This window comes from Callithrix jacchus, chromosome 6, assembly GCF_049354715.1.
Source record: "Callithrix jacchus isolate 240 chromosome 6, calJac240_pri, whole genome shotgun sequence".
Classification (NCBI taxonomy): domain Eukaryota; kingdom Metazoa; phylum Chordata; class Mammalia; order Primates; family Cebidae; genus Callithrix; species Callithrix jacchus.
This window is the reverse complement of record NC_133507.1, coordinates 15,218,255-15,243,451: the sequence shown is the minus strand read 5'-3', so window position 1 is coordinate 15,243,451 and position 25,197 is coordinate 15,218,255. Positions and strand designations below refer to the sequence as shown.

Genomic DNA, 25,197 nt, shown 5'->3' with positions numbered 1-25,197 from the left:
GTAGGTAATCAGTATTATCAACACTGCCCGGGAAAGCAGTCCCACGCCTGTGAAAGAAGCCCTAGACCGCGTGCTGGAAATTCTAAGAACCACTGAAGTATATTCAACACAGCTTTGTGTTAAGGATGATGATCCTTATGCCAGACCTTGTTGAGGGCTTAATGTAAGTATATTTGACTAGGCTCCTGGCTAGATCCTGTCTGCTCTTGGCTGTTTTCTCAGAGGTTATTCATTTAAACAGATCTCTTTGAAGAGGCAGCAGGGCACTATAGGGTTTAGTCAAGGCCTCAACTCTCCTTCATTGCCTGGGTTCTACTACTCTCTGGCCAAACACCCACCAGCTGCCTGCCTCCTAGGCAGAGCTCAGCTTGGAGCCGAGCACGGAAGAATGTAATCTTGACAGTCTGCTGAGCTATTCTCCAGTGTTGCTTAGGGCTGCTGCAGTAGTTTATCTAAGTAAAGCTTGTTTAGTTGTATTCAGGATCTTGAAAAGTGGCTCAGTGCAGAACAGAAAGAATGTCTTTCTTCCGCCATGTGTATTTAAAATGATGCCTGGGTGTCCAACAGTTTGGACTGTAAAGCATCCCACACACATTTGGATGACTGTAGGAAAGAGGGGTTTGGGTATCTTTCACTAGAAAGGGGCTTTGTGCCATAGACTCTTGAGGTGCCCTGGATGCCTCCTTCAACATGTCTGGCATAGATCTCTCACTCGAGAGTGACAACTTTGTGCAGCATAGATTATTCCATTGCTCTGTTAGCTTTTGTCTTGGTCAGAAGCAAATTCTCCCTCCCAATTCCTGCTTTCTGAAGTCACTGTATTTTATAAAAATAAGCTTCCAGGCAGAAATCTAGAAGGTATAGTGGTTTCCAATGTTGATAATATCTAACTGTGGTCTTGCCTGTTTGAGACAGAGTCTTCTTCAGACTGTAGGTGAGAGGGGAAAATGATGAGGGATGGGGTGGGATAGTGTCCTGGAGGTGAGTAGATGAGACTCATATGCAACGTGATCTTTTGTGACTGGCTGCTTTCACTTAGCACGTTTTTAAGATTCAGCCCCTTTATGTCTTGATGTTTCAAGATGAAGTATAATGCTGATACCTTGAGCTCTCAGAGACTCAGAGCAGCAGTCATCTTGCATCTCTCCCTGAAGCACTCCACTCCGCCCCTCTGTAGCCAGCATACAGGGGCTTGGCATTGTCTCTGTTTACATGTCACTTTCTTTGGGAAGTCTTCCCTGATCTCTCATGCTAAGTTAAACCCTCTATTCAATCCCAGATTCCTTCATAGCACATATCACATTTCTTATTAAATAATGACTTTTTAATTATTTGCTTAATGTCTGATTAGATTCTTAAGCTCTGTAAGATCCTAAGGGTCATATGTTACCATGCCCTCAGCGCCTAGTACAGCGCTTGGTACATACTAGGATCTTAGTGAATATCAGTTGAAGCAGGAAAAAAACATTATATCATGAAGAATATTTACTAATTTCTATTTTAAAGAAGATGATTCTTTATTTTGTAAAACTCCCTTCTGCCATGTTCTAGGCTTTCAGAGATGGAGTTTAAGTAGTTTCTGTTTATATTTGCATATAGCTACATCAGTTGTCAATGGAAAACTGTATCAGACCGTGTTAACTTTCCAGGGAAAGTTTTCTACCCAACTGCAGAAAAGGGGTTGAGTAGAGGCTTTATTTCATATTTGTTTGTACCCCTTCAAATTTTGAATTATATGGATTATCCCTTCAAGAAATGAATTTTTAAAGTACTAAAGTAAAAGCAAGGGTTAGAGTTAGACGAATCAAGTACTCCCTATGATTTTCTCAGCTATCAGAAGATCTCTCCTCACATTCTGTGGGCACTAGAATTGTTGGGTCTCAAGGTACCTTCATGTGCGGTGTATTCTTTATAACCACAGATCTCTATCTTCATTAAGAGAACTGGTATCACTCACCTTTCTTATATTCTTATTCAAAACTATATACATCATACTACAGAATGACAAGGTAAGCCCTGCAGCTATGAAGTTGTGCCTTTAGTTTTCGGTTTTAACTTCTGTTTGGGTTCTCCTTGCTAACGATCTAGGCATTACCCCATAACTTCCACATCCTTTTAAAATATGTCTTGTGACTTTGAGTGACATTAGACTTATAGCTTCAGAGGACACATAACCTGGATAACAGATTGTTTTCAGGAGTACCTGTCTGGTCCTGATCAGTAATCTGTAGCGGCCTCTAATTTGTCATTTGAAACAGGAATGACTATCGGACACTGCGCCAGGGGATTATTGACATGGTCCTAGCCACAGAAATGACAAAGCACTCTGAGCATGTCAGCGAATTTGTCAACAGCATCAACACACCCTTGGCAACACTAGAAGAAAATGGGGTAAGGGAAACTTGCTGCAAAGAGAACCTGTGTTTGGGGTCCTTGTACCACTGGGTTGTGGAGACACACGGGCTGCGATAGCCACAGAAGGGTTCCCTCAGTGGTGTATTAGGGTTCTCTTAGAGGGACAGAACTTAATAGGATATATGTGTGTGTTTGTATACACACATATATATACACACACATGCATACAAAGGGGAGTTTATTAAGAATTAACTAACACAATCACAAGGTCCCACAATAGGCTGTCTGCAAGCTGAGTAGCAAGGGGAGCCAGCCTGAGTCCCAAACTGAAGAACTTGAAGTCTGATGTTCAAGGGCAGAAAGCATCCAGTATGGGAGAAATGCAGGCTGGGAGGCTAGGTCCGTTTCTCCTTGTCAGGTTTTTCTGCCTTCTTTATATTTGATGGCAGCTGACCAGACTCTGCCCACCATCTTAATGGTGGATCTGCCATCCCCAGCCCACCAACTCAAATGTTAATCTCTTTTGGCAACACCCTCACAGACACACCCAGGATCAATACTTTGTGTCCTTCCATTTATTCAAGTTGACACTCAGTATCAACCATCTCAGTGGGCTCACTAAATTTAGTTTTTATTGGTTAAAACATTATTTAAAGTGCAAAAACCTGGCAGGAAAAAAATTAGCACATTTAACTGGATGAGAAAACTCAAAAGGAAGATCAGATTTTAAATAAACTAACTTCAGACACGTAGACTATTCCTGTCCTCTTTGCCATTCTGTGATCAGTTAGAGCCCTTGACATCTCTCTCTAGCCACTCACACGGGGCATATACCATAGTAGCAGCAGCTAGTATCTCTTGGTCTACACTTAGAGGACTGTGTCGATTGAGAAAGGCACTGTATTTGGGTCACAAGTGTGACATTATTGTTGCCCCCTTTCTACATTTGAGGCATGGAGTTCACAGTAACTGCTGGGCAAGGATAACATTAACCCTCTCGCCAGGCAGGAGACTGCAGCTGAGGAAGCAGACAGGCTCGAGTTCCCACCCTATTTCTACTGTACCATTTGCTTATCTGTAGAATGGGAATAATAGGTCTAAAGGAATAGGAGTGATGAGCATGGTACATGGTAGGCACTTAAGAACTGGAGCCTGTTATAGTAGATTGCTTGTGTCAGCAACTTAAAGAATATGTTCTTTCATAAACCCTCTTCCTCTGAGACCCACATTTACTGACCATGTTGGCAGCACCTTAGTCTTCTCTACCACCCTCCTCCCCAGCTTCTATCACCATCCTGAGATAGTTCACACACAGGGATGACTCATCCTTGCAGACTAGACCTCTAACTCCATTTTACTTCTGCAACTCATTTGTTTGGCCGTGGCCTTTGTCTACCCCATGGCTTTGTAGCATATTACCCCTTGACATTTACTTCAGTTTAAGCTGATGTTGAGAACTCTGTTCCTTCACCCTTTCCTGTTCTCTCACTTTGTCAGCCTGCCCCGACTTCACTCTCTTTCCAAAGACTTTCAACACAGAGGTGCCTGTACCAGCCTCTTTTACTGGCTCCTGCCCTGCCATTCTGGATAGGGCCATTTGTCACCCAGCCACCACTCCTGGCTGACCCCATGCCTCAGAAGGAAATAACATGCCTCACAGACTTGGTTTCCTGCATCTAGTCTGGACAGCCCCTAGACTTAGCTGAGTTTTCTGCTCCACTTAACATTACGGTTCTCATCTCTGTTGTCAGTACGTGGGGTTACTTGTGAGAGACTGAAAATCAATATCCAGTGGGTCAGAGCAGGAGAAAGGAAGATGATAGAGAAGTTTCCAGACTGGCAGTACTAAACTATATTCACACTGCAGGTATTAACAGATCTGAAGAAAGAAGCATCAGCACAGAGCTAGTCAGCAGGGGAAACCTGGAGTGAGGAGGGCTATAGCACTGGTATAGTCATTTTGGCACTCCCCAGGACGCCTAGAGTCAGGTTGCCACCTGCCCATCTTGATGGTAAATCTGTTCCCTCTGAGCTGGGACCATCAGGCCTTCTGAGACCACTGTTGTTGCATATTGAAATGATATGACTAACTCCCTTGCAAGGTTGCTTGATGGGCATGGAATCAGACTGAGGACACTCAATTTGCTCTGGTCTTTTCCATTGTTCTCTGCCCCAGTAGCCTCTAACCTGAGTTCTCTTTGGAGAGCCTATGAATAGAGGTTCTATTGTGTCATAAATTGATCCATAGCCAGTGGGGATCCTTGTGAGGCAGACAGCATGTAGTACTGTGAGTGGAAGGCAGCCTGGGACTAAAGGCAGAACTTAAGGTCTTATGCTGGCTCAGCTGGGTTGCTTTGGACAAGTCACTTCACCTCCCTGAGTCGCAGTGTCCTCATTTGTAAAATGTAATAAATACTTTTTATGCTTACCATTAGATCTTCTCGTGAGTGCAGATCAACAGAAAATGGCTGTTAAGTCCTTTATACATCAAAAATGTTAGGGCAGATTCCCAAGATCACACCAGTCACAGCACTGGGTTGAGAAGTAAGGAGCCTGTTGGGCTACAAGAGCCCATTTGTTGTGATGGCAGAGAAATTTTCTTTTTTCAGCTCATACTTTTTAAAAATAAATATAATAAAAGATAAAACCAGTCTTAGAGTTCTTACCAAGGGAGTGGGGAGAGTGGAACAGAAAAAAAAGGCAACTGTGACAAAGATTTAATGAGAGGAAGAAAAGAAATAGGCAAGGAAAAGGGGAAGGGCAGATACACCAACCGCTGTGCTACCCTCCACTCCTAGGTCCTGTTGGCATCTCACTGAGCCTTGGTTTTCTCCTGTGTAAAGTGAGAGGCCAAACTCAATGCTCATAGTATCCTTGGCAGTGTTTTGTGAGAGCTTTAACTTATAGATCCTGACTAGTGCCCTTCTTGTGCTTACAGTGGGACCAGACCAGTAAGAGAGGGCTTGGCACCTAGGAACCCATTTTGATTGCTTTGAATTCCACTCATGTTTTAGGACACTGATAACAGAGAGGAAATCATACACGATTTTCTTAGGATTCCAGTGAACTGGACTCTAATGAAACGAATGCTGATTAAATGTGCTGATGTGTCCAATCCCTGCCGATCCCCGCAGTACTGCATCGAGTGGGCTGCACGCATTTCAGAAGAATATTTTTCTCAGGTAAGATGCTGCCTCTCTTAAGTTTCTAGAGAGAGAAAGAGATTAAAACCATAAGAGATAATGGACTTAACACTAGGAAATAGGGTTCTAAACAAAATCCTGTCCTTGTATTGCATGTTTACTGGTAATGAATTTTTTTTCTTCTCTCAGAATATGTTTATTTTCCCTTTATTCTTGCAGGATATTTTTGCCAGATATAGCATCCTGGGTTGATGATTTTTTTTCCTGAAAGTACTTTAAGGGAGCCTGGTCTTATCTGGTTTTCATATTCTTTCTGAGTAAGAAAAAACCTCTCTTAGGGCAGAACAATATACTAGGAAATATACTGGCTAAGATCTTTCCAGATTTGGTAGAGGGCATATGCATATGTATACAAAGCCCAGTGAACTTTAACCCTTGTCAGCTTTGTCATAGTCAAGCAGCTAACAAGCTAAAGATAAATCTTGAAATCAGCCAGAGAAAAAGCAACACATTGCTTAAAAGAAAACAGTGATTCTCTGTTTTCTGACTTCTCATCAGAAGCTATGCATGCCAGAAGACACTGGAACATCTTTAAAGTGCTGTTAGTTTTAGGACCCAAGGTAGGGGGATCACATGAGCCCAGGAATCTAAGAGCAGCCTGGGCAAGATAGTGAGACCTTGTCTCTACAAAAATTTAAATATTAGTCGGGCATAGTGATGCACTCCTACAGTCCCAGCTGTATCTGTGTCACAGTCAGTACCTGTGCCACATCAAGATGCAGACATATGGCAATAGTCTCAAAAATCCCAAACTTCAAGGCTCAGGGATTGGAATAAATACTCAGTAGTAATATGACTGCATTGTAAGAATGCTTCAGGAGCACTTACAGTAAGAAAATGTGATCACTTCTCAGCCTTTTGGCTAAGATCAAGTGTACAATAAGAAAATGTGAGAAAATAGAATGTGGGATCTGTCTTCATCTCTGTCTCCCCCATGGTGCACAGCATGAGTTTATAAATATAAGTGGTTACTAGACACTTGATGAAATAAATCTAAAAAGCACAGAAAATACATGAAATATTTTTTCAGCAACTGTTTACAGCCTGCCCTCAAAGAAATCACAGTGTAATAGGCTGTAAGATTCTACAGGACCCTCCAAATTCCGTAATTCCTGAATTGACTTTGTAGAAAATATTAACCTTTGGAAAAGTTAATACAAATGGTAAAGGACACAGGAATGGCATCGGATGATGCAGGCCCACATCTAATTCCTGGGTGGCCTGTGAGTAGATCTGGAGATTAGGGTGTCAGTGGGACTAAGGTTCAACAAAGCCTTCTTAAACTGAAGGCTGAGACTCCTCACTCTCAGGACCTTGATTAACCTCAAGAAATATTCCAGCTCCCCATCAGATAGGAATCCAAGACTCCCTCTGTGGACACAAGGCATCATGAAATCTAGTCTGGCAATCCAGAGGTGAGACCACAGTTTCAGTTTCTAGGGTCTAAATTGATTAATACAAATGTAATCCATTTACTGTATAATCCCAGTTTCATTGCCCTGTGGTAATTCAGACAATGTGAGCATTCAAGGCACAGAAGTAACAAAAAGGCTATTTTTCTATTTTTACTTCTGGTTATTTTTAAACATTTTTATCATAATAGATACTTACTTGGTAGGGGAGATACCAAGATCACCAAGGTGGTTTCCCAGGGCGAGGCTTATTCATTACACTCCGGGTGTGCTGACCCCTCCGATTTCCCCAAATGTGGGAAACTCAACTGCATAATTTGTGGATAGTGAGGAACTGTGTTCATGCTGCCCCTAATGTAAATGCCTTTGTTCATGCTCCACCTAATGTAAATGCATTTTTTTAAAGAAAAAAATTATTTTTATCATCATAAAAATAGTATATTTGGTAAGACCATTTGTTTAAATATAGAAAAAATAAAATGAAAATATTCTTTACTTCCAGATGTAGCCACTATTGACATTTTGGAATATATCCTCCAGCTCTTTTTCCTATGCATATATGTATTTTTTCTTATATATTTTATGTATGCGTTTAAAGTTTTAATTTTTACACACATTTTAAAAGAGGAAAGGTATACTTTTTTACAAATACAAGTTAATTACAGAATATTTGCAAATTACAGAAATAACAAAAATGATAAAAACCAGGATCTGAATGTAACAATCACTAACTTAAAATTTGAAGTATTTTGGACAATAAATAATACAGTGAACATTCACGTACCTGCCATCCAGACTCAACTAATTTTAATGTTTTTCCATAATTGCACAACTTTCTTTATACCTAGTGAAATGCTAGCTATCTAAGTCACCTTGTATCCTTTCCTTATCCCTTCAGGAACTCCCATTTTCCCAGCAGAACAACTTCTTTAAACTTGCTGTGTCATTTTCTTTCAGTGCTTTAAAACTTATTTGCAATTTCAGTAGGTGTCTGTCTGCAATATATATGTATATTTTAATTGTTGAACTTTGCATAATAGTATCATATTGTTCATGACCTTGTATGACATGCTCTTATTGTGTTGTTTTATGTTTTCCAAATGTTTTTCCTATGTTGATTCCATTGTATGAATTTATTGTTATTTATTTTTTCAATCTTTTGTTGGTAGATACTGAAGGGTGCTTTTAAATTTTTGCTGTGACAAACATGTTACAATGAATACCTTTGAACATTTTTTCCTTGTGCACATAGATGAGTTTTTCTAGGGGAAACTTCTTAACCCTGTCAAACCTAACCTCACCTTCTTTCGTAACAGTTATTGTGACATTACTTTTACTATCCAGAAATGAAATTCAAAGAAAACATAATCTGCCTGCCTGCATAATTTCAAAAATAGCAGTATAATACTTTAATATAAGGGATAAATAAGAGGGAAGTGATTTACAATAAAATAAAGTGCACTTTAGTGTATAAATTCCAGTTTGACTACATGAGTTTAGTCAGATATTTGTAGTCACCCTGTTTCTATGGCAGTCACAGATGTAGCTTGATACAGATGTATGGTATTGATGACTCATATGCCATGAGTGACTGTCAGTAAAATGGTGAACAGCTCATTTTCAGAAAAAGTTGATTTTTTCTTTGATTTATGTGTTAATTCCATTTCTGAAAATTTGGTGTACATTAAACTACAAAAAACTCTTATTAAAATGGAATTAAGTTTAAACCCAGATTATTATGGACAGGGTTGTCCACAGAATATTGAAAAGCTATACAAAGAGGGTAATTCTTTGTATGGGAGGACATTTTCACCCATGCATAGCACTGGCTGCTGCTCACTAACAGCCAATAGTAGGCCCCAATCGGAAACGCCCCCACCAGACCCTCACTAAATCACCTAGAGAGGGGTTGTATGGCTGTGGGTGGTGTGCTGTTGGTACACAGTTGTGCCTGTTCTCAACACTGCTCTGGGATGTACAAGTAGAGATCACATTGGTGAGTTACACAGTCTAGTCACACTTTAATGAACACTGCAGCTTATTCTTTCACATAGTTGTAACAATTTTTGTTCAGGACCTACAGTGCACAAGACCTGCTTTTTCTGTACATACTTGCCAGCACATGGTTTCTTCAGACTTTTACCAGTTGTATTGCTGTGAAACAGAAGAGTATGCCGTTTTAATTTCCATTTACCTTATTATCAATGAGATTCTTTTTTTTTAATGTTTTTTGATTGAGGCTTTCTTTTAATGTCTTTTCTTGGAACTGTTTATATTTTTTGCCTAAATTCCTATTGGATTGCCTTTTTTCACTGATTTGTACTAGTTCTTTATATATAGTTACAATTTTTTGTCTCCTTTAGACATTGAAAGCATCTCTTTGTAGCTTTTATCTTTGTGGGGTGTGAGAGTGTGTGTGTGTGTGTGTGTGTGTGTGTGTGTGTGTGTGTGTGTAAAAATTTCAGCTTTTATTTTAGATACAGGAGGTACATGTGCGGATTTGTTACATGGGAGTATTGCATGATGCTGAGGTTTGGAGTATCGATTCCATCACTCTGGTAGTGAGCATAGTACCTGATAGTTTTTTAACCAACCTCCAGTCCACAGTGTCTGTTGTCCCCATATTTATGTATTATGTCTTTTGTTTTGAAGTTTTTTAAATAACGTAGTGAGTCTTAACTCACTATGATACCATAAGACTTATCTTCAGTCTTATGGTATCATATGATTTTTGTTTTCAAGTTTATGTTTCACATTTAGGTCTTTGATCTATATGGAATTTCTTTTTCTAGACAGTGTATGATACAGATGCAATTATATAATTTTTTTTCATTTCATTGGCTAATTATTTCAATGGTGTTTACCAAATAGGCCTACCTGTCTGCCACTGTTGCCCCTTCATCATTTCCACATCCCTACATGTGTTGGTCTTTTTCTGGGCTCTTACTTTTTTCCCATTGATCTATCGTCTAACAGACCACCATCACTACACTGCCTATTAATTTTTATCCCCTGAAGTTGTGCCACCTGCTCAAGAAGAGACTTATGAACTGACCCTTAATATTTTCTTCAATCTGATCCATGACTAACAGAATAGCTCACAGTTCAAGGTACCCTTCTCTAGTTTCACCTACTCATGCAGGTTTTCTTTTGCTGCTTCATTGATCATTTCAATCAGGACCATTTGTAAACCTGTGCTGAAGTTGCCATTTCATCGAGAACTGACTCTGTTTCCTGATTTTAATTGGAAATATTTAGGGTTTAAAGGTAGAAGAAATTCATTGATTTCCTGGTTATGTAAAGCCATGTGTCTTCTCCTCCCTTTCTTCTTGTCTTAAGACAAATTTCCAGCATTTTTTCAACTATACTAAGCATCTTATGCTTCTGACCTGCTGACTCTTGTGTTTCCCTTCTTTATTTAAATCATTTGAATTGGAATGCAGCATGTTAAAGGAGTATCACTCCAGACCATGTGTTAGTATATAAAGTATAAATTTAGGTAAGCGGGACAGGATACAAAACTCATAAGTGGATCTGATTCTGAATATGAATTTATGCCTCATGAAGAAGTTATTACAACTTTCCTTATAGTTAGCAGCATAGACAAAAATTAAATATGTAGTTTATATCATGCACCAAAAGAACTCCTAAATTTGATTAACAAATATGAATAAAACCACTGCTACTGTGGCTGTTAGAACCACCACTGCCACTGCTTCCACTAATTGCATAAGGTTAGAACTTTATAGCACTCAAATTCCTTGTTGCAAATTGAACATGTTGACTAAAGAAAAGAAAATGAATGGGATGGAAATGGCTTTTCCCTTGTGCCTTATGCTCCACCCCACAGCTGTCAATAATGACCTCGGTTTCTCACTTGGACCTCCAGTGGTGCCATTTCCACACCTCATCCCTCCTTCCCTAACCGCGTCCTCTGTGTGGTTATTTTTGTATTCCTGAATGCCACTTTCTCCAGGAGGGCCATAACCTTTTCAGTTTCAGTGTTCACATGAACAAAATGTATATTTTCCTGTTATAAGATGTGTCACATTGTGTTGTAATTACCTGTTTATTTGCCTTTGTTCCTCACCAGATTTCAGACTCTGTGAAGACAGCAACTGTGCTCATTCATTGAGGAATCTGTGAAGTGCCTCTTTTGGTCCTTGCCCTTAAAACTGAACTCATTAAGAGACTAACAGAAAGTTGAATAACTGTTTATTAATTATTTGAAAGCACAGCTTCCTGGGCTTTGAAACTTAGATGCCAATTGGAAAAAGCTCAAAAAGTTACTCTAGAGGAAAAAATAGAAACAAAATAAAAAGGGAAACTATAGTCTGGAGGAAAAAAAATGTGAAAGAGTTCAAATGTTTATTATGTAAAGAACTAATGTAAATGATAAAAATTATAAACCTAAAAGGAGAATAGACAGCTGCTTTGAACTGGTAATTTATCTGCCTCGTTGTCCATGCCAGGAATCTGGATTTTATTCTTGTTTCCTTCTTGCCCCTTCGTCCTAGCTCCTAACAAACCACCAAGACTTGGCATCTCTACCTCAGTTCTGATTCCTCCGTAAGGTCCCAATTTATGCCCAAGAAAGGATCACAGTCAAGCCAGACCACCGCCATTCTATTAGGAACAGACTGACCCAACGAAGCTTGATTCTCACCAAGAAAATGACACAGTTGTGAGTGTGGGTAGATCCTTTTTGGGTAGATCTTCTGTAGATACTTTTTGTCTTGTTAGGACACACCAAGAGATGATAAAATACTAGGGAACACTCAGGCATTCTACTCTGCTTCCAAGCCCCAGATGGAACTTCTCCCACTATTTCAATCCTAAACCTCCACTCTGAGAACCGTGTTATTCCCTTGGTGAGAACCAAACTCCATTGGGTCAGGCTGTTCCTAATAGAACAGTGGTGGTCTGGCTCTCTCAGAATCCTGTCTTGGAGCATAACTTGGGACCTTACAGTGACAGTTATAAAACTCTTAATTTGTTCAGGACATTGAGGGGCAAGTTTCTACCTCTTCTCAAATACAAAGATAGCAAGCCAGCATATCTCCAGGGAAAAAAAAAAAGAGTTTGGATTCTTTAGGTGTTACTTTTTCTTCTTTTACTGTGTATATAGTCTCTCTTCTGAGATAAGGGCCCACAGATCTTGAGGTAATATGCTTAAGAACTATTATTACTCCTGTAGTCCCAGCACTTTGGGAGGCTGAGGCGGGCAGATCGCTTGAAGTCAGGAGTTCGAGATCAGCCTGGCCAACATGATGAAACCCCATCTCTACTAAAAATACAAAAAATTAGCTGGGTGTGGTGGTGCGCACTTGTAATCCCAGCTACTCAGGAGGCTGAGGTTCCGAGAATCGTTGGAACCCCAGCGCCAGAGGTTGCAGTGAGCTGAGATTTCTCCACTACACTCCAGTCTGGGCAACGAAGTGAGTCTCTTTCTCAAAAAAAAAAAAAAAAAAAAAGAAAGAAAGAAATATTAGCTCCATCTGTTCTTATGGGAAGAAAAAAAATTATGACAAAGTGATGTCATTGTTGCAAGATTTTTCCTTAAGGCCTACTATAACACCAAGACGTTAAAGGGCAATTGATTTAATGGACTTGTTTAGCATGATGGACAGGCTTGACCCATCTTGTGAAAACCTTAGCTAAGCAATACTGATCCACTTTGGAGATACCGGCCAGCCAGGCTTGGAAAAGGGTGACAAGGGTATAAAGCATGTGGATATCCTGTTATTCTTTGTAGTTGAGTCAAAGAACGCAGAATCTGAGTTTTGATTAAAGATATAGAACCAAGGCATAAAACTGGAAACAGAGCAGCATATGGGCTGCTTTGCTATCCAAATGCATGTGGCCTAGCGCAGAAGATGGTCTTTTAAAACTAAGGGTTCTCTAGATTCCTACTACCTGGGGTACCTGTACTTAAAAAAATCCTCATCTCTCTCCCAAAGTGATGTTCACTTCTCTCACAGGCATGAGGCTCTATGGATGTCCATGACATATGACCTGCATTTCCTGCAAAGGTTTAAAGAGATCCATTAATTCCAGCCTAAGCAGGTTAACGAGAACAGGTTGATAGTTCTTGCGTGAAGAATGTTAAAGTCAGTTTGAAATAAAATTTTAGTGATTAATAGGCCATATTCTAACTAGAATGTTAACATTTGTTTCCACAAATTTTTAAAATTCTGATGTTATCATACCAGCAATGAAAGAGCACTTTACAAATCCAAATTTGCCTGAAGATGGTAATGCTATCCCTATCCAGACAGCTAACAGGCTTGCCCCCAGAAAGCACTGTTAGTATTCACTAATGTTTTACCATCTTCCTGCCTGCCAGCATAACCTCATCCTACATTGATCAAACCTGTGCAACAGGGAGTTGTTAAGAACAGAAAAAAAGTTTTCAGCAGAAGGCAAATTCATCTCTCAAGGCCCACATAATTTTTTTCAGTCTCATGTCATGAAAGATACTCTCCTTAATATTTGTTTCTGGAATTCTTTTTAAAGGAAAACACTAGGGACAGCCTGGAAAAAGAAATTTGACCCAACAGTTTACAAAATACTGGTTTTTTTATTATGAGGAATTTGAAGGGTATGGTATACAGTCTAGCAAGGACCTATGTATCCAGCTGAAGAACTCAGCATTTACTTGGATGTAATCTGTCATTCCGTCTGTAACATAGTGTTCACATGCCAATGTATTTAATTTTGTTTGTTGTATAGAGAAAAATCAAGATGGAAAAGGACTTGGGTTTGATCATTTATCTTCAATCAGACACAAGTACTGGTGTTTCCGTAAAATCACACTAGAATTCTTGGCATCTTATAAATTGCATTAGCTCCACGTTCCTCAACCTGTTTTCTCTTTTGTTTCTTGTAAATCATATGTACTTTTTTGAATAAACATAATTCTTTAATCCATGAAATATGAAAATAAATATAGTGACTAAAGCAAAGCGATGGCACACTAATTCTGGATTTTATTCCCCCAAGTTATCACTCTTCCTACCCTGGAAATTCTAAAATGAGTCCCTAGAGGGAACATACTTGTTTTTCTGGTTTTGTTTTGTTTTCTTTTGGTAAAATGTAGCCTTTAGTTTTTTTGTTATTATACTTTATATTCTGGGGTACATGTGCAGAATATGCAGGTTTGTTAACATAGGTATACACATGCCATGGTGGTTTGCTGCATCCAGCTTCCTGTCTCCTATATTATGTATTTCTCCTAATGTTATCCCTCACCAACCTCCCCATCCCCTGCTATCACTCCCCTAGCTCCCCCACCCACCAACAGGCCACAGTGTGTGTGATGTTCCCCTCCCTGTGTCCATGTATTCTCATTGTTCAACACCCACTTATGAGTGACAACATGTAATGTTTGGTTTTCTGTTCTTGTGTCAGTTTGCTGAGGATGATGGTTTCCAGTTTCATCCATGTCCCTGCAAAGGACATGAACTCATCCTTTTTGTGGCTCTATAGTATTCCGTGGTGTATATGTGCCACATTTCTTTGTCCAGTCTATCACTGATGGGCATGTGGGTTTGTTCCAGGTCTTTGCTATTGTAAACAGTGCTGCAATGAACATATGTGTGCATGTGTCTTTATAATAGAATGATTTATAATTCTTTGGGTATATACCCAGTAATGGGATTGTTAGAAATTTATATTTCTAGATCCTTGAGGAATCCACTGTCTTTCCACAATGGTTGAACTAATTTACACTCACACCAACAGTGTAAAAGCATTACTATTTCTCCACATTCTCTCCAGTATCTGTTGTCTCCACATTTTTTAATAATCACCATTCTAACTGGCGTGAGATGGTATCTCAATGTGGTTTTGATTTGCATTTCTCTAATGACCATTTTTCATATATTTGTTGGGTGCATAACTGTCTTCTTTTGAAAACTGTCTGTTCATATCCTTCATCCACTTATTGATGAGGTTTTTTTTTTTCTTGTAAATTTGTTTTAGTTCTTTGTAGATTCTGGATATTAGTCCTTCGTCAGATGAATAGATTGAAAATTTTTTCCCATTCTGTTGGTTGCTGTTTCACTCTACTGATTGTTTCTTTTGCTGTACAGAAGCTCTTAAGTTTAATTAGATCCCATTTGTCTCATTTGGCTTTTGTTGCCAATGCTTTTGGTGTTTTAGTCATGAAGTCCTAAGAAATTTAGACTTTGACCAAAGAAGTACACTGGAGGCACAGGAGGAATTTAACATCCTGGAAACTTGAGTTTGAAGAAGATCCCATGTACATAAAAGCTGTGTAAATCATGTCCTGCACTGAATAAAGGAGCTAATGATATTTAGTGTGAAGCAGAACAGAGTTAAAAGGATCTGACAGATGCTTTCAAAATCCAAAGGGTAGTTGGTGGCAGTGGAAGAAGCACATTTTCTGTGATCCTTTGGAGAACTGAACTAAGAACGATGCGTGGAGATGGGGAGAAACAGATTTTAGAATCATGCAAGGAAGATTTTCTGGAAGTTGGAGCTATCTGTTAACGTAGTGAGGTGGTAAATTCTGGTGGCTGTCAGAGCGGGGATGTTCAGGTGGATATTAGAGGGGGTTTTCCCACACTGTGTGGTCAGACAAGAAACCTCTAAATTATCCTCTAAGTTTGTGTACCCTGAAGCCTCTGCTTCAGTTGCTCTCCACCAGCCTGGATGTGTGGTTGAGTGGCCTCCCATCACCCTGTACCTTTATTGGTCAACTGAAGGCAGCAAAGTGGTTTCTTTGTTTCCTTTCTTCAACCCAAAAAGCACAAAAATGGCCCATGTGAGTGTGTTTCTCTCACTTTCTCTCTCTCTCTCTCTCTCTCACACACACACACACACACACACACACACACACACATCACATTTTAAGTTTATAAATTCCCTTTGCTTATATACAAATAGATTTGGCAAAGATATTATTTCAGTAGCGACCCATCTTTATCAAATTAATATATTTTTAAACACCAACTGTTAGAAATAATCAGTGTTTTCAGACAAATATATCTGGAAGTGATCATTTCTGTGGCCGAAGTAGGCATGCATTAGCCCAATCTGATATAATAGCATTTGAACATCTGGGAAACAAAAAGCCAAATTTCTGTATTTTGACAGCAATCAGATGGTATCCAGGTGTACAAAAAAACACAGTACAGGTCTGCCTCATTTCTTGTAATATTTTGGAAGCATTTGGCTCTGTGACACATATACTGGGTTGATGCTGCTGTTTTTCTAACATAAATTCAGAATTTATCATTCTCTATTGACCATATGGATCTTTTCTTCCCTACAGGAATAGGAGGCCTTCAAGATTTTGTGCTGAAATCTGCAACACTGTGTAGCCTGCCATCCTGCTCACCATTTATACCACTTAACTTCGAAGCCACGCCTATTGTGAGAGTTGCTGTTGAACCAAAACATCCATGTAAGAGGACCTTATTTTTAAAAGCATATGATGTTTATTATACTTTTAAAGTATATACATGTATTTAGTATTTGATTCCTCATGACTTGTTTCAGTAGTATTTAACAAAGTTTCATTGAAGTATATGGTAGAAGCAACCCTTCAAAGGGCATCTAACCTCTCTCTTAGGAACATTCCATGGTTAGAGGTTCCTTTGCTGTCCAGGAGACTGAATCTTCTTGATGGCAGAGGCAGGGTCATCTCTGCATCCCCCACAATCTTGGCGTAGGGTTGTAGCTCAGGAAAGCTCATGGAGTTGTTTTTTTTTTTGAGATGAAGTCTTACTCTGTTGCCCAGGCTGGAATGCTCCGGCGAGGTCTCAGCTCACTGCAACCTCTGCCTCCTGGGTTCAGGCAATTCTCCTGCATCAGCCTCCTGAATAGCGGGGATTACAGGTGCGCACTACCATGCCTGGCTAATTTTTGTAATTTTAGTAGAGATAGGGTTTCACCATTTTGGCCAGGCTGGTCTTGAACTCCCAACCTCAGATGATCCACTCACCTCAGGCTCCCAAAGTGCTGGGATTACAGGCGTGAGCCACCACGCCCAGCCAAAGCTCATGTTTTATGTGACTTCTTAGTTGAAATCTTATCACAAGCTCCTTGGTTCAGAATCCATCATTTGCTTCTCCTTTAGGTTTGACAAATTATCTGAACACTGAGAATTTCCCATCTGTTTAGAAACTACTTTCTGCACCTTTCCTGCTGGCCACCTGATACTCACATATGCCTGACCATATAGCAACTCCTTAGTTTTTGGCTTATAGTATTTGCCAAGTCAATCCTTTTCAACTTTTGCATTTCATGTTCCATGACTATTGCTAATCCTGAATCGCTGTGACTTTGCTATTTCAGTGCTACTGATTGTCAGTGGAGAATCTCCAGACTGTGATTTAAGGAAACCAAAGAACAAATGGTAAAATGGTAGTTTTCTGTTGAAGTGTGTAATGGCCTCATGGCTCCTGAACATATCCCTCCTCTCCCTGGAGCTGAGCCTTCTGAACTCATCCCTCTCTCAAGTTCTAGGACATTTCTGTATGTTCTAGATATATCCCCAGAGCAGTCCTCCAAGGTATCCTTAATGGATCCCTTTGTCCCCAGAGCAGACACTGGGAGGACTGGACCTCTGACCTTTGGGGCCAGCCCTAGTAAATAGCCATCTGCCTTCAGGCTCAGAGAGGAATTTTTTGTGGGCTGTCACTGTGGACTGACACAGTGCCTTGGTTGCTGCACGGATTTATCCCATTCTCTATAAAACATGCTTTCTCTTTTAGGCTTGTTCAGGTCCTGGCCTATTATGATTTTGTTCTTTTAATCGACTCACTAGGCTGGCTCTAACCACTGTCTACTGTGTTCATTCCTAAGAAATACATACAAAAAAGCTCAGTTTTATTAAGTTGTGATATTTGAGTCTGGCAACCATTTCTTATTCTTAGATGCTTCTACTATTTATTTGTATATTCTTTCTTATTTGGTTTTTCTCTGTTGCATTTGCACATACATTTTAAAAATAGGAAACAATAATAATATAAGCCATAATTTATTTTGTTTATTTATTTATTCATTTATTTTGAGACAGGGTCTCGCTGTCACCAAAGCTGAAGTGCAGTGGCTCAATCACAATCATGCTCACTGCAGTTTTGACCTCCTGGGCTCACACGATCCTCCTGCCTCAGCCTCCTGAGTAGCTGGTACCACAGCTGGGATCACAGATACATGTCACCATGCCAAGCTAATTTTTTTGTATTATTTGTAGATGGGTTCTCCCTATGTTGCCCAGACTGGTCTTAAACTTTTGAGCTTAAGGAGTCCTCCCATTTCAGCCTCTTAGAGTGCTGGGATTACGGGTATGAGCCACTGTGCCTGGCCTAAGATGTGATATTTTAATAATGGAAATTGATAATTTTTAAAAGGCTCTGTCATGGTTATATGCTAGTCTGTGGTCTCTGTTATGCAAGCTAAGTAAAAGCCCAAACCTAAAGAACCATCTTTTTTGAAGCACTGGCTACATGAGATGAGGGATTTTAGTAACTAGAGTATTTCCTGTCCTATAGCTGACTCATAGTAAGATTAACTTCCTTTCCATAAATGAGATAGTCTAATAAATAGAATTATTCAGGATTATCAGTTTGAAGGCCAAAGTGTACTTCCTTATGTGTGTTTTCATTAAATTTACCTGAACTTTTTAAAATAAGCTAAAAGTTAGAAGGAGCACATAATTTTCTTCATAACTATAAAAGCAGTATCGCTCTTTTTCCCCATTAAGTATATTGTTTTTACTGGATTTACCATGCATTTATTGACTGTGTTACGGAAGCACCCATATGATTTTTCATTGTCTGAGCTTTATACTCTGTTTTGTCTTCTTGGTGTTTTTACATTGTCCACATGTTATTTTACATTCAGAATATCTGAGGAAACTTCCCTTCTTTGTTCCTGTGAGCTTTCAGAGGATATTCGTTGTCTGTTTACTCTTTGCCTTAGTAACTTAGGCTCATCCTTACTTTGGGGCAGTGACCACTTTATTCATAGGTTACATGTGTGATGACTATTGGTATATTTCATTCTCTTATAGGACGCCCAGTAATACTGCCTCTGAGAGGCACTGGACACATCCATTGTTTTCCTTGAGTAGACCACATATCCCTCTCTTCCTTTTCATTATGACAACTGGATTAACTAATCCAGAAGACAATAATTTGCTTCTCTTCTTTCTGGGAGAAGCAGATCGTGAGCATTTGTTCTTCCACTTTTCTTTCTCTAATTTCCCAAGTGGGAGTGAAAATGTTGTGGCAGCCACCCTCTACTTCATGCCCACAGGTCAATTGCAAATTCAACACAGAGAACTACAAATCTTCCAAAGCAACTATTATTTTCTTCATTACGATTGATCCTTACGTATGCCACACACTGTACTACGGATTTTACATTGTCTCATCTAATCCCCCTAAAAGCCCTGTTTATTAGGATACTCTTTTTATTCTCATCTTCACATGAGGGAAACTGAAGCTTAGAGAATTTAACTAATTTGCCCAATGCCTTACAGTTAGGAAGCACTGAAGTCGGGTTCAGATCTCTGCCTCAGAGACAGTGCTGGATCTTCACTTGTAGGAATTCAAGAAATTCTATTTATCTGAGATCAGATTAACTTGTGTCTAGAATTATTTTATCCATATTAAAAAATGTTTTGATACCAATGCTTATATAGATACAGGAAATTTTCTGTTGATGTTTTTTATACATTATGAAACACAAAAATAGAAATTTTTAAAAAATGGAGATAAAATAAAATACCTAATTTTATTTGTATTTGATGAAGATACATACGTTATGTGCATATAAGTGTATATAGTATTTATTTGTGATTGTGGCTTATAATTGTTTTAGTTATTCAATGCTATGTGACATAATACTTCAAAATTCAGTGGCTTGAAACAACAATCACTTATTTTTCACAGTTCCCTTGGTCTGGAATTTGGAAGGGTTCAGCATCAGTCTTTCAAGTAGTTGTAGTCACATATCACCTTGAGTGTATGGGCTCACAGGTTGGTGCTGGCTGGGGACCTCAGTTTCTCTCCACATAACCGAGTGTCCTGCAGCATAGCGTGGTGGTGATTGGCTGCAGCCAGCATTTCAGAACACTGAGGCAGAAGCTGTAATGCCTTTTGTGAACTAGCCCTGGGACTCACACATCATCCTTTCCACAGTGTTCGGTTGGTCACACAGGTCAGCCTTGATTCACTGTTGGAGGGAACTACACAGGAATGTGACCAGCAGGAGGCAAGGATGATTGGGACCATCTTGGAGGCTGGCTGCCACACTAATGCTTTCTGCTTTGTGAAGATCTTGCCTGAACACTTTGTGATATAGCCATTCCAAGGTCTGCTTCTAGGTTCTGTTTGTTAAAACATTTGATTTTAATAATCATTATCACTGGCAAAGGCACCTCACAAAGTTGCATACTCCAAATGGAAGAATGATTCGTTGCCTTCCTTTACTAAATCACGGTATCCATTTCAGAATCCCATTTTCCCAATTATTAAAAGGTTTTGATAAAATACAGATAGTGAATATCTAGTTTTCCTGATGGCAGTTTATTTTTCTTACACTAATTAGAAGCTTTGTTAATTCTTATGTCTTTCTTGAACTATCCATGTGATCTTAAGAATAGGTTAAGAAAATCATTTTCAAATGTTAAGAGGTTTTATACATTATACATGAAGTATTTATGTTATCTTTGGCAACCACAGGACTGTCAGTGGCAACGTTTTCAAATACCTAATTTCAAAATGTTGTCTCCATGTTTCAAATTTCTTTAAAAACAAACAAACAAACTTCTCTTACTGTTAAACTGTTACCTTTATTTTACCTTGAAGAGACAGATTTAAGTCTGTATATATTTTTTCTAAAATATTTGTTGGGATCTCATCTTAGTGATAGCCATTGTTTTAATTTTATAATTTGGTTGATGGAGAGCTGACAAAAAACTTTGCCATTTCTCTTTTTATTATTCCCATGTGCTTGTGTTATTAGTATTAAAGTATTATCAGTGATGTTTTTGCAGGAATCCTTTTAAGCCAGGTTTAAAATTCTATGAAGGCTTAGTTAACATTACATAATATTTGTAAATCCACTTAATTAGGCAAAAGAAAACTACAGTCTGCCAAAAAGGAACAAATGAAGGTGCCTCTGTCAACCCTGGACACAGGGAAATTTCACTTCCTGTCTTCCTTCGGGATTCTTTGTATCCTATGTGTGGCTTATGATCACCTTGAGGGTGCTGACATCCATCCATAGAGCATGGGCACCATGGCTCCCTGCCCAGCTTCTGAACCAGGTTCTGCCACTTAGTCAATCTGGGGCCTTGAACACAAATTTCTTAGTTTCTCTACATCTGTTTCCTCATCTATAAAATGAGAACAATAATCATACTGCTTCATCGTTAACGAGCTTGGGTATGTAAAGTGCTTGTCTGGCACATTGTTAGTGCTATGAAATGTTATTGTTATTAGAACTTTATTTCAAATATAAATAGGTATAGAAGTTCTAATATTCTCTTCCTGTCCCAGTTAATCAACTTTTGTAAGGCATGTTGAAAATCATTGCATTGCAGAAAATTTCTGTGATTTTGTGTGTTTGGCATGCAGAAACCAAGCATTGAGGAATTGCTGAGTCTTTTCTTCAAATGTAGAATTGAAACAAGACTGCATAAAAATGCCTTCAAGACCAAGGTCTCCGCTAAGGCAGCTGCAAGAGACTTCCTTGGACCTGCCTTGAGGGAGCAGTAGCAGTTGAGTATGTGGAAAGAGGGTGAAAAAAGTAGCTAAACCCAAGATGTAGGTCATCACAGCCCCCATCTCTACTCTTAACTCCTAGGAACTGTAGGGAAGCAATTATGTGTGAAAAACACATACAGAATACAATGTAGAAGATGCCTTTAGCTTACTGGATGAAGCAGCTAGTTAGGGCATTCTAAAACTCAAGTCCTATCAAACAGTTTCACAAATAATTATTTATAACATGAGGCTCTGGTACAGTTTCTTGAATATGATATTAAATGTTTCTTTTGCTTGTTTGTCGATTTTATGGGTGATGTTTGAAGAAATACCCTGTTCCATTTCTAGGGGATAGAATGTGTACATTTGTTAAAAGATTTAGGTGAATTCTCAAGTAGAAAGATGGTAGCTTATATCTGCAGAGTAATAGAAGAAGTGATATAGATCAGCTTTGGGAGTCTTGATGATAAGCTTGCAAATGTGTCATGTTTGCTTTCTGTACAAAAAAATTACTAGAAGGTAGTTTTCTTCACTATCTGGAAGAAAAATAAATTGTTATTTAAGAGTTTATTTCAATGTAATTTTTCCTTCACTAGCCAGAGCTGATGTCTTTGAATTGTGTTAGTTCTTATATGGTATGTAATCTGTTTCATTTTGTTAACCTAGGTGAAATGCCTCGGCTCGTAAAAGGAATGAAACTTAAACCAGGCTGATCCCTGTGTCCAGATTTTAATTCAGGAAACAGGAGAGCACGTTTTAGCCACAGCAGGAGAAGTTCACCTTCAGCGATGCCTGGATGACTTAAAAGAAAGGTTAGGTGAAAATGATGGAGATGGAGAAATGATCGCTCTCAATTAATGGGATGTTTTAGTATTTCAGAAACCAGCTGAACTTAGACTATGACTTCTTTTTGGAGAAAAATGAAATGCCCTCAATTCAAACATGAACAGTTATTTGATTGTAGACTTACTTTTTAATAACCGAAAAATGGCATTCACTGCTTACACTTGAATGCTTTTGCATTTTTACCTAAGTCATAAAATGTTTTTCTGTGTATGTATTCTACTTTAAGCACGTACACAAAACACACAAAATATCAGGACAACAAAACAAAATATTATTTTGTAAATGTTGGCTATGTAATTGGGATAGACTTCTAGATATATAAGTAAATGATAGTGTATTGATACAATGGAATTCTATAGAATGATCTCAGTGAACAAAACTACATGTGGCCTTTACAATGTACATCTTCTGGAAATCTTTACAGTTTTCTCTGAAGATGATTATAACATGGGCATCCCAAATTACTTTTTGTAGCAGACATTTTTCCTCTTTGTTCCAAAGATAATGTATGTTTATTGCAGAAATTAGAAAAATACAGAAGAAAAGTCATTCAGTTATCAGGCAGAAATAACCACCATTACATTCAGATTCATAAATCCACACTGTCCTATGCATATGCAAATGTACACAAATATCTGTATACACAGTTCTGTTTATTTGGTTAAGATAAATTTCTAGAAGTATTATAGCTAGCTCAAAAAGTGTACATATTTTTAAGGGTTATGATCCATATTTTCCTCAAGAAAGGCTGTTCTGATTTGCATTATAATAGCAATAAATATTCGAAAGTGCCTCTTTTCTCAAACTTTTGCCAACATTGCATAAAGACAAATAAAAGATGTTCACTGTTCATATACATTTCTGTGCCTACTAGTGGGAAAATTATAAATTTCCCTACAATGGCTTTCCTTTTGTTTTTAAAATTTCTGGGACTTTAATAATCATAACAAATAATTATAAATGATTGATATAATTAAATATTATATAACATTCACTGTGTTAAACACTATTTATCTTAATATACCACAGTAAAATTGGTGGCAGTAGTAACTGTACAACAATACCTGCTACTAATAATAGAATAAGAGTAACTGCTGCTAGCCGGATGCAGTGACTCATGCCTGTAATCCCAGCACTTTGAGAGGCCGAGGCGGATGGATCACGAGGTCAGGAGTTCAAGACCAGCTTGGCCAAGATGGTGAAACACTGTTTCTACTAAAAATAAAAAATTGGCTAGGTGTGGTGCTGTGTGCCTGTAATCCCAGCTACTCAGGAGGCTGAGGCAGGAGAATCACCTGAACCCTGGAAGTGGAGATTGCAGTGAGCCAAGATTGCGCCATTGCACTTCAGTCTGGCAACAGAGCAAGACTCCGTCTCAAAAAAAGAAAAAGAATCAGAGTAACTGCTGCTGCTTTTATGTGGGATTTTGTAGAAGCTTCTACCAGAAGCCAGAAACTAGACCCTTACCTCATAATTTACTCAGAAATTTATTTCAAATCGATTGTAGGTTAAAATGTAAAAGGTAAAACCATGAAGTGTCTAGAAGATAGAATAAGAGAATATCTTCAAGACCTCAGGGTAGGGAAAAGCTTCTTAATAGTGTATTAAGAATACTAATGACAAAGGAAAAGCTTGATCATCAAAAGACACTTAAGACAATAAGGCAGACGACATGGTTAGGGGAGTCCTTTCTATCATGTAACAGACAGGAGATTTATATCCCAATTTAGAAGGAATTCATACAAATAAATGAGAAGAGCAGCAATCCAACAGAAAAATTGTACAAATACTTGATAGAGGTACTTCATAACAGAGGCTTTCCAAGGCCAATAAACATGAAAAACTATTCAACTTATTACTAACTGATGGAATGCAAATTAAAATCAAAGTGAGATACTTCTGCATACCCACTGGAGTGGTTAAACATTTTTTAAGTGATATTATCAAGTGGTGGCAAAGACGTTGAGCAGCAAGAATTTACCTGTGCAACTAGTGGGGATATCAATTGATACAGCCATTTTGGCATACGATTTGGTATGATCTGCTCAGATGGGAGATAGGCACTTCCTGTGGCTTGGCAAATCTCCCATTTGTACTCTGTGCAGCCAACACACAGCTAGGCAAATATGTATCAAGAATACTCATAGCAACCAATTTTTTTTCTTTTTGAGACGGAGTTTCGCTCTGTCACCTAGGCAGGAGTGCAGTGGTGCATTCTCAGCTTACAACCTCTACTTCCTGGGCTCAAGCAATTCTCCTGCTTCAGCCTCCTGAGTAGGTGGGACTACAGGCATGTGCCACCATGCCCAGCTAATTTTTGTGTTTTGTACTTTTAGTAGAGACAGTGTTTCACCATCGTGGCCAGGCTGGTCTTGAACTCCTGACCTCAAGTGATCTGCTTACCTCAGCCTCCCAGAGTGCTGGGATTATAGGCATGAGCCACTGCACCTTGCCTCATGGTAACAAAATTTTAATAGTCGAAAGTTGGAAACCACTCAAACATTTAAATGGAAATATAAATAAATGATAGTGTATTCATACAATGGAATTCTATAGAATGATCTCAGTGAACAAAACTACCGCTATGTAAAATATGGGTGAATCTCAATATAATGTTAAGCAAAAGAAGCCATTTGT

The 25,197-nt window shown here is 38.8% G+C and overlaps 1 protein-coding gene, 1 non-coding gene and 1 pseudogene across 4 annotated transcripts in view; all 3 read left to right on the top strand.

Annotated features, from left to right (window-relative positions):
* LOC100413318 (high affinity cAMP-specific and IBMX-insensitive 3',5'-cyclic phosphodiesterase 8A) overlaps window positions 1-25,197 on the top strand; it is a 119,637-nt gene that overhangs the window by 11,453 nt on the left and 82,987 nt on the right. The window lies entirely within an intron of this gene.
* LOC144576765 (elongation factor-like GTPase 1) overlaps window positions 958-25,197 on the top strand; it is a 28,539-nt pseudogene continuing 4,299 nt past the window's right edge. The window contains exons 1-4 of the transcript XR_013519228.1: window positions 958-981; window positions 2,355-2,391; window positions 16,269-16,400; window positions 22,381-22,526. The product of XR_013519228.1 is annotated as an elongation factor-like GTPase 1 (transcript). The remainder of the gene's footprint in view (window positions 982-2,354; window positions 2,392-16,268; window positions 16,401-22,380; window positions 22,527-25,197) is intronic.
* Window positions 7,162-7,325, top strand: LOC118155142 (U1 spliceosomal RNA). The gene has a single exon (XR_004745364.1). It is a non-coding gene; the product is annotated as a U1 spliceosomal RNA (small nuclear RNA).